Raw genomic sequence first — 9,542 nt, 5'->3', positions numbered from 1 at the left:
ACCACATGCGAAAACAACAAGCGAATAACCACAGTGAACAACAAACGCATAACAGGCGATGGCTCATCTGTGTAACGACGAATAAAGTATATCATTCCCAAGAGACATCACACCAAAGGCGACATACATAGACGAAAAACACACCACAAATAGAATGAGATTTTCACTCTGCATCGGAGTGTGTGCTGATATGAAACTTCCTGACGGATGAAAACTGTGTGCCGGCCGAGACTCGAACTCGCGACCTCTGCCTTTCGCAGGCAAATGCTCTACCAACTAAGCTACCCAAGCACGACTGACGACCTGTCCTCAGGTTACCTTCCATTCAGAGGGCTGTTGCATAATAGATTTCAGCTATCAGTCGTCCGTTTGAAACTTTATTGGCAAATCTAGATTTAAGCTGGAAACTAGCCATTCTCAATGCACTATCATTTTTAATCAATGCATGTAATGACTGCTGGTCGGGCTTCATCCACCGTTCATTGTATACTATTATTCAACTTCCTGGAAGATTCACTCTGCTGCAGAGTGAAAATCTCATTCTGGAAAAATCCTGCAGGCTGTGGCTAAGCAATGTCTCCACAATATCCTTTCTTCCAGGAGTGCTAGTTCTGCAAGGTCTGCAGAAGAGCTTCTGTGAAGTTTGGAAGGTAGGAGACGAGGTACTGGAGGAATTAAGGTTGTGAGGTCAGGTCATGAGTCCTGCTTGGGTAGTTGAGTTGGCAGAGAACTTGCCCACGGAAGGCAAATGTCCCGAATTCGATTCTCGGTCTGGGACACGGTTTTCATCTGCCAGGAAGTTTCATATCAGCGCACACTCCGCTGCAGAGTGAAAATCTCATTCTGGAAACAACCCCCCCCCCCCAAGCTGTGGCTAAGCTATGTCAGCACAGTATACTTTCTTCCAGGAGTGCTAGTTCTGTAAAGTCTGCAGAAGAGCTTCTGTGAAGTTTGGATGGCAGGGGACGAGGTACTAGCGGAATTAAAGTTGTGAGGACGGATCGTGAGTCGTGTTTGGGCAGCTCATTCGGTAGAGCACTTTCCCGCGAAAGTTAAAGATCCCGAGTTCGAGTTTCGGTGTGGCACACAGTTTTAATCTGCCAGGAAGTTTCACACCACAAATACATTGTGCCATAGGCGATGACATTAATCAGCCGACAGCGAAGACACACTCCAATGCGCAATGGACACAAACCACTATGAAACACACAAGAAAGTCAACTTGCCTCTCGTGTGGACAATACACGACCATCCTGCAAAATGCCTCCATGGGTCCTGCAAACTAATCTCAACGACCCCCTCTCTCACGCTATTCTACGAATTGTATAAGGGATCGTACAAGGATGTTTACTGCAATGCACACACAATTAATAGAAGAAATAATATTGTAGCTGGACGCTCTTGTTTCGGACTCGAAGACATAAAATTCTGTCGTTGTTGTGACACCTGACTCTGTCGTTCCGTGTAAACTGTAAAACTACTATGAGAACAAATTAACTCGCACGAAATGGGGCACAAATAAACAATAAGATTTCCGTCGTGAAATCTGCACATTTCTACTCTCAACAACTGTAATTAGTCAGGTCTGGGATGACCATCTGTACATCTATAAACTTGACACGTATTACTAAGAAATAATTAAACAGTGAAATTCTAAAAATACCTAACTCTTACGACTACAGCAATGGGAGAAGTTCCTGTGATAATTACCATAGTGAGTTACAAAAAAAAATCTAAACAAATGATCGTTGTCTTTAACAAAATTTATGCTACTGTGCTTATGTTCGGCTGTCACCAACCATTAATTACCTGTGGCCTGTTCAGAACAGGAACCTTCCATCAACGTTTCTTCAAGATTGTCGTATCTAATACCATTGAGGAGGCCAGATCCGAGTTCAGTTGCGGATGCATTTAATGCCTCTTCTGCATATTCAACCAGTCACTGACGATGGTTGACATTTCCTTGCGTCCCTAGTCCTGTGTTGGTCGCCGAATCTCAGTTTCCCCGGCCTGACCTCCATTTCCGTTTCGACTGTTGTTCATTCGCGCACATCTTCCATTGGCATTGAAACTAGATCCCTGGTTTCGCCATCTCTTGTTTTGTGGTCTGTAGCCTTCATTTCTACTTCCGTTCCAGCCTCTGTTGCGTAGTTTATAACTACGGCGGTTCCCATGCCAGTCTTTTTTTTGTTCCGCTTCATTATTCCCGAAATTTTCCGACCGCGAATGGTTTTCGTGAAGCGTTCCATTTCATACATTTCGCGTAATTTCTTGTCGATGCATTGCTCTGAGTGATTGTGCCACTTTTCCACGCTATCGACCTTCTTGTTCAAATTGAGCACGTCCTCTCATCCTTGCAGTTCTGTGCGTTTACTCGTTTTCAATGCTTCAGCCGCCACTCTCCTTGTGGAAGTTGCTACTTCCCTGGCGCCACCAGCCGTCTTGCTAGCATTATGTGCAATCTTAAAACTTTTGATTGGTTTGGTGTTTACCTTACCTAGGTTTTCCTGGAGTTTATTTGCCCATGACTTGTGTTCCTCTCACATCTGATTTACCTGAGCACCTATATTTTTGATGTCAATCCTCGTCTGGTTATTACCTCGTACTAACTCATTAATTTTCTCCTCCATTCCTTTTAGTCCAGTTTCCATTCCCTGTAGTTCATCACTTTTTTTATCCATTCCCATTAAAAAAGCCAGCAGGTCGACGTCCGCTGCTTCTTCCTTAGTATTTTGATCGACCGAACTCATACTTGATTTCTGCGTTGTTGTTTCCGCATCATTTGCATTCTGATGCCTCCCTGCTTTCTCTGTCCGGATTTCTAATAATCACCTCTTCCGTCACACGCGATCTGATGCTTTACTGACGGCAAGATAAACCATTTTTTTCTCGTCTCCCTGATTTCCTTGCTGCTATACATCGTTGTTGCTAATACCGTTCAACAGCAACGTCTCCCTACGTTCAAACTACTACCGTTTCGTTGCACGCTTCCTCTATGACCCATGCTTTATTTTCCCGCTCCCAGTCTACTTTTCGTCATCATTCAGAATCTATATCAACAAAAAACCTTAATTATCTGTGCAACACGTGGACAACCGTATTATCTGACTCACAAGATATAAGCAGAACAATACAATTACATAAAAAAACTTAGCAAAGCAGTATGCAGTCCGAGACTACGACAAACAACCAATTACAAAAGAATACAATAGTAAACATTACAAAAACAATACGGCAATACGGTTGGCAAGGACGGGAAAACGGTCAACAAGTCACAGAAGTCACTGACACAAATGCACTATAATAAAACAAATAAATACACAAGCAACACAATCAGAGAAATACGTATCTACAACATACTACTGAACAAACTTTATTTTTCATTTAAACATAATATGGAGCTGAAACTTCCTGGCAGATTAAAACTGTGTGCCCGACCGAGACTCGAACTCGGGACCTTTGCCTTTGGCGGGCAAGTGCTCTAGCAACATTTTTTTTTTTTTGGACCTTTGCCTTTCGCGGGCAAATGCTCTACCATCTTTTTTATTTTTTGTTTCCTTTTTACTTTTTTTATATTTTTTTAATTTTTTTATTTTTTTGTTTTATTTTTTTTATTTTTTTCCCTCTGCCATCCTTTTTTTTATATGTAGATGGAAAAAGGCGTCTTTCAGTTACGACAAACAAAATTAGAATGTACATCCGTAGCAACAACAGAACAAGAGTTTCTTCTAAACTATGAAAGAGAATTTGAAACCAGTAGTGTGGTGATAGATAATAAAGAAAGAAAAACGTAACCAAATCCCGCACGCCATTCCATGTGCATGGCCCATCTGCGTACAGATTCCATGTTCCAAATTGGTACAACATTTCGCAGCGTTTGGAGCTCCATGACGGCGGTCATCCTCTGCCCGGTACTCCCCAACTGTGAGGGGGGTTATCGAAGACACTGCGTAAAAAGTTGGCAAATAGTTGTCGGTATCGGGGTGTACATTCAAGTGTGCTATGACTGTCCTGGAGAAATTGCCAGTAATCAAGCACCATCTTCTCATCATCTCGGAAGAGGTAGTATATGGACATGCCTTTAAACCATGTGAGAGCATGAGTCTTCGCAGGTGGGAAATAAGTATCCTCTGGACAAAGGAGGAGCCGTGGCTCAATTGTGCGAGGCGCGATACGTAGGTAGCAGGCGAGGATCTTCTGCACTAGCAGCCATACCTCTAACGCCGATCCACATATTAAACGGTGGTCGTCAGTATCCACGAGGTGGCAATGTGGACAAAGGGGGGAATCCGCCATCCCAATAGCGTGCAGCCTTTGTCGTGTTACAACCTTCCCGTTCACCACCTGGTACCACGCGGCTCGTACCCGCGTGGGGAGGAACGACTTCTGGACCGCTCTCCACACTGCAGGCCATAGGGTCGTAGGGCTCTTCCTCTCAATCACATTGCGAGGGATGGACCTTAGCAGCAGTCTGTAAAAGTCTCTCGCCTTGGGAGGGTGAGTGTTGGGAAGGTCTGGGTGCACGTAACTATACTCAAGAATAAATGCCGATAGGTGCGAGAGTGAGGGTGTAATGTGCGCAACCGTGACAGGTGGCAGAAGAGACGCCGGCAGCAATTCCTCTAACAGACGACCCGTAAGGGAAGCATCTTTGTGGGTCCACAATTTCATCATTGTGCACAAGTATAATGCTGTAGCCCTCGCTCGTACATTTATAAGTCCCAGTCCGCCATCAAGCGGAGGGAGGGTGAGTGTTTCGTAGTGGACTTTGAATAGGTGTCCGGCGGTAAGGTAATATCCAAACGCTGCTTGCAGTCTGTGTGCCATCGCTGTCGGTATCGGTAGGACCTGGGCCATGTGGATCATCTTAGTTGCCACGTGAAGGTTGAGGTATTCCACACGCTGTAGGAGGTCCATCCGTCGAAGTAAGTTCCGGCGAACTTCTGTGCGTATTGCCTGTAGTATTCGTGCATAGTTCATGGCAGCCGTGCGGCGCTCATCCTGTGTAAATGTTATGCTCAAGAAACGGATCTAGTTAACTAGTGGGAGTGGGGCTAAAGCGTCCTCCTGTAGACCTCTCCCAATGGGCATCGCTGCCGACTTGGCCACATTCATGAGGCTGCCCGCTGCCAAACCATAGCGATTGATCCATTGTATCACCGAGCGTACCTCGTCACCAGATCGGACAAGTAATAGAACGTCATCAGCATATATCCTGCAGTGAAAGGTGTGATCCCTCAATGACATGCCCGAGAGCCTGTTTTTCAACCCTCCGACAAGTGGTTCGAGTGCGATCGCGTAAAGGATAATGGAGAGAGGGCATCCTTGGCGAATTGACCGTCGGATCGGAAAGGGACCCGCAATCCGTCCATTCACCAATACACGGGATGCAGCTCCACGGAAAAGGCGCTGAAAGATGTCGAGAAAGTCAGGCGAGAAGCCCATGCGGGCCATAACGGACAGAAGGAACTTGTGGTGAACTCTATCGAAGGCGTGGTCGAAATCAATGGAGATAAGAGCAGCTCGAAGGCGACAGGATGTGGCGATGGCTACTAAATCCCTGCGTTCACTGGTTGCCGTTTGCATGTTGGTCACTCCGCCCTGTGTCGTTTGCTCCATTGAGAGGAGTAGGGGCAGAACCGTCTTCATGCGGCTGGCGAGTAGTCGGGCGAAGATTTTATAGTCCGAGTTGAGCATTGTAATGGGCCTGTAGTCCTCGACCGTCCGACCTCTGGAAGGCTTGTTTATCGGTATTAGGAGACCTTCCACGAATGCAGGTGGCACGTGAGAACCGGGGGTCATCAGTTCTTGGTACATGATGATACATCGGGGCATCATGAGTTCGCGGAAAGTACGATAAAACTCGAGCGGCAGTCCGTCTGGCCCGGGAGATTTGTTGAGTGCTCCCTTGTTGAGCGCGTCCACGATGTCGTCTCGTGTAATCCCACCTAACAGCGTCGCCGCTGCTGCATTGTCGAGGGTGTGCGACACGTACTGCAGTATGTCGCGATCGTCCGCTCCCTCGTCCTCTGTATTCACCTCGCCGTAAAACCGGTGATAGTGATCTGCGAAGGCTTCTGTAACTGCCGCCTGAGTCATTACGACCCTACCACCTGGCAATACGAGGTCCGTGATCAGCTGCTGTCGGCGTCGGCGGCTGTAGAGCACGATGTGATGCATAGACGGGTTTTCTCCTTCCACTCGGTCTTGACGTCGCGATCGCACTACGACCCCCTCCAAACGTTTCCTCGTAAGAGACAATATTTTACCTTTAATTCGGCGGCTTTCCATTTGTCGATTTGGAGATGGTGGTTGGCTGTCGAGTTCGCGAAGCATCGTGTAATAAAAGTCCAATGTGTGACGATGCCAAGCTGCGATATCTGTTCCGAATTGTGTTAGCACACGCCGAAAAGCTGGTTTTGCACAGTCCAACCAGCATGCTAGAGTCGATGGGTATCGGGGAAGGCGACGTTCGCAATCCAGCCATGTGTTGGCGATAATCTGACGGCATTCCGGGGCTTGAAGATGTGCCACATTCAGCTTCCAGGGTCCTCGGCTGCGCCATATCCGCTGCTGTTGTAGAGTGAGTGTGCATATGAAAGCGCTATGATCGGAGAAGGCAAGCGGCCAACGTTCGGCGTCCAATACTCCCGGCGCTAGAGCTCGTGATACATAAATGCGGTCTAGGCGACTGGCGGAGTGACTAGTAAGGTATGTCGGCCCGGGACGTTCACCGTGCACCGTCTCCCACGTGTCGGTGAGAAGCAGATCTCGAACCAGGAGCCGAAGTTCTTGACAAGTCGAGAAATGTGGGACTAGGTCTTTGGGGTGGAGCACACAGTTAAAATCGCCCCCGAAGATATATTGCTCGAAGCGGCTGATAAAGAGGGGGGCGATATCCTCCGAGTAGAACAGCGATCGTTCGCGGCGTTGGTCAGTTCCTGATAGAGCGTAAATGTTAATGATGCGCGTTCCCAGTGCTGTGATCGCCAGCCCCCTTCCTGACGGAAGGTAAGTCACTTCGTCGATGGCAATTCCGTCGCGCACTAGTATTGCCGTACCGCTGCCATTCCGGTCCGCCGGTGACACGTATGTCACATAACCGTAGAAAGCGGGGAGGGCTGCTATATATACTTCTTGCAACAGGGCAATGTCAAAATCCGAAGAACGAAGCATCTCACGCAGCAACTGGATCTTCACTGCCGTTCGTATCTTGTTGAGGTTAAGCGTGCGATACGATTTGTTGCCGAACCGCAGGTGTTAAGTTGTCCATTAAGACTGGAATTACCTATGACGCTTCTGACTGTATTGACACCTCCGCATCCCCCCAAACCTCACCGGCAGTCCTATCTAGAGAGCCGGCGCCAATGGCGTGGGCCCTGTTGGCGTAACTTGCATGGTTCCGTTGTCGTCGTGGTCATCCGCCCACGTCGGGGAACTGAAAGTAAGATCGGCCTCCCTGGCTTCCTCAGGACACGGCATGGGTGCTTGCATTCCAGAAGGTGGTTGGCAGCATCTGTCCTGCAGCTCGGCATCCGATTTTGCCACTGTAGATACATGTGGTTTGTCCTCAGTTTCGTTCGATGGTGTCACACTGCAGCAAATGGCGGCTGCCTCTGTGGTAGCGTCGTCATTGAAGGTGGAATCGTCATCCTCTAGAGGCTGTGTCGCATCCCGTTCGGAAGTTGCTCTACGCCTCCGCTTCCGTCGCTTCGGAGAGCGTTGCTTCCTGGTGTGTCCTTCTGTTTCAGACGATGGCAAAGATTCACGACGTTCCGGCACAAAGGTAGCCGTAGGCACAATAAGCGAGTCTACGGCCATGCTATCGTCATGTATGTTGTTATCAGTCGACGGGGGCGGCGGCATCGGAGTTGAATCCGTATCTTGTGGAACGGGTGTGTCATCATCGCCCTGTATTGGAGCATGGAGCCGCGACCCAACAGTGGATGTCGGCTGTCGTGGTGAAGTAGTAGCTGTCGTGAGGGCTGCTGCATAAGTCACAGGAAGCAGCGTCGGCTGCGATGGCGCGTCCGCTTCAGCCGGCGGCAGTTGAGTGATGCGACGTTGCACACATTCTGAGGTGTCCCTCCTTCCCACAACCAGAGCAGGTCTTCGGTTGCCCATCGTAGATGACGATGGCACGGCAGCCACCGATATTCAGATATGAAGGTACATGTCTTTTAAGTTCTATTCGAACCTGGCGGACGCCGTTCAGCACAGGATATGTCTGGAATTGCGTCCATTTTTCCGCAATATGATCATGGACCGTGCCGTAGGGGCGCAGCGCTGTCACGACGTCCTCCGCCGGTAGTTCGAAAGGAAGTTCGAAAATTCTGATCGTGCGAAGTCCCATGCCAGAATAATCGACGTGCACAGTCCCCACATTGCCATCTGCATGGCGGAAACGGAGGCCCTGTGTCGTGTCCCGAAGGATCCGTTCACATGTTGCGTCGTTGATGATCTTGACATATACGATACTACTCACAATGGACAAGTGAATGCCGAGAATGTCGGTCGCCGGGATTTTAACTTCTTCTCGTAGAAATCGTTCGACTTCGAGTGCTTTGGGCCGTGCAAATTCGTTGCGGAACGTAAATTTGAGCGTCGATTTTCTGTATTGGTGCGCCATAATGATCTGTATGCTGAGTACGGCACGCGCGAAACGGCCGAGTACTTTGTGAACAACACGAGCGCTCGCTCCGCGGCAGGAACACAAACAGGGCGTCCTCACCGCAGCACAGCCAAAGGCCAACTGGTGCCCAACTGAGCTACCGAAACACGACTCACGGCCGGTACTCACAGCTTTACTTCTGCCAGTACCTCGTCTCCTACCTTCCAAAGTGCAGAGTGAAAATCTCATTCTGGAAACATCCCCCAGGCTGTGGCTAAGCCATGTCTCCGCAATATCCTCTCTTCCAGGAGTGCTAGTTCTGCAATGTTCGCAGGATAGCTTCTGTAAAGCTTGGAAGGTAGGTGACGAGGTACTGGCAGAAGTAAAGCTGTGAGTAGCGGGCGTGAGTCGTGCTCCGGTAGCTCAGTTGGTAGAGCACTTGCCCGCCAAAGGCAAAGGTCCCGAGTTCGAGTCTCGGCCGGGCACACAGTTTTAATCTGCCAGGAAGTTTCATATCAGCGCACACTCCGCTGCAGAGTGAAAATCTCATTCTGGAAACATCCCCCAGGCTGTGGCTAAGCCATGTCTCCGCAAGATCCTTTCTTTCAGGAGTGCTAGTTCAGCAAGGCTCGCAGGAGAGCTTCTGTAAAGTTTGGAAGGTAGGAGACGAGGTACTGGCAGAAGTAAACCTGTGAGTACCGGGCGTTAGTCGTGCTTCGGTAGCTCAGTTGATAGAGCACTTGCCCGCGAAAGGCAAAGGTCCTGAGTTCGAGTCTCGGTCGGGCACACAGTTTTAATCCGCCAGGAAGTTTCATATCACCCCACCCTCCGCTGCAGAGTGAAAATCTCATTCTGGATAATATGGAGCTGTTTGGCAAGGAGGCTAAATGACAGCATCACCACCTAGATCCTGGCAGCAGTTCGCCAACTG

At 48.9% G+C, this 9,542-nt stretch overlaps 1 non-coding gene across 1 annotated transcript; it reads left to right on the top strand.

Moving 5' to 3' along the window:
- The first annotated feature begins 9,022 nt into the window (after positions 1–9,022).
- Trnaw-cca lies at positions 9,023–9,097 on the top strand. The gene has a single exon. It is a non-coding gene; the product is annotated as a tRNA-Trp (tRNA).
- Positions 9,098–9,542: the final 445 nt, after the last annotated feature.

The sequence above is a fragment of the Schistocerca piceifrons genome, chromosome 1, assembly GCF_021461385.2.
Source record: "Schistocerca piceifrons isolate TAMUIC-IGC-003096 chromosome 1, iqSchPice1.1, whole genome shotgun sequence".
NCBI classification, from domain to species: Eukaryota; Metazoa; Arthropoda; class Insecta; order Orthoptera; family Acrididae; genus Schistocerca; species Schistocerca piceifrons.
Note: the sequence above shows the minus strand (reverse complement) of the source record. Positions and strands in the feature narration are given on the sequence as shown.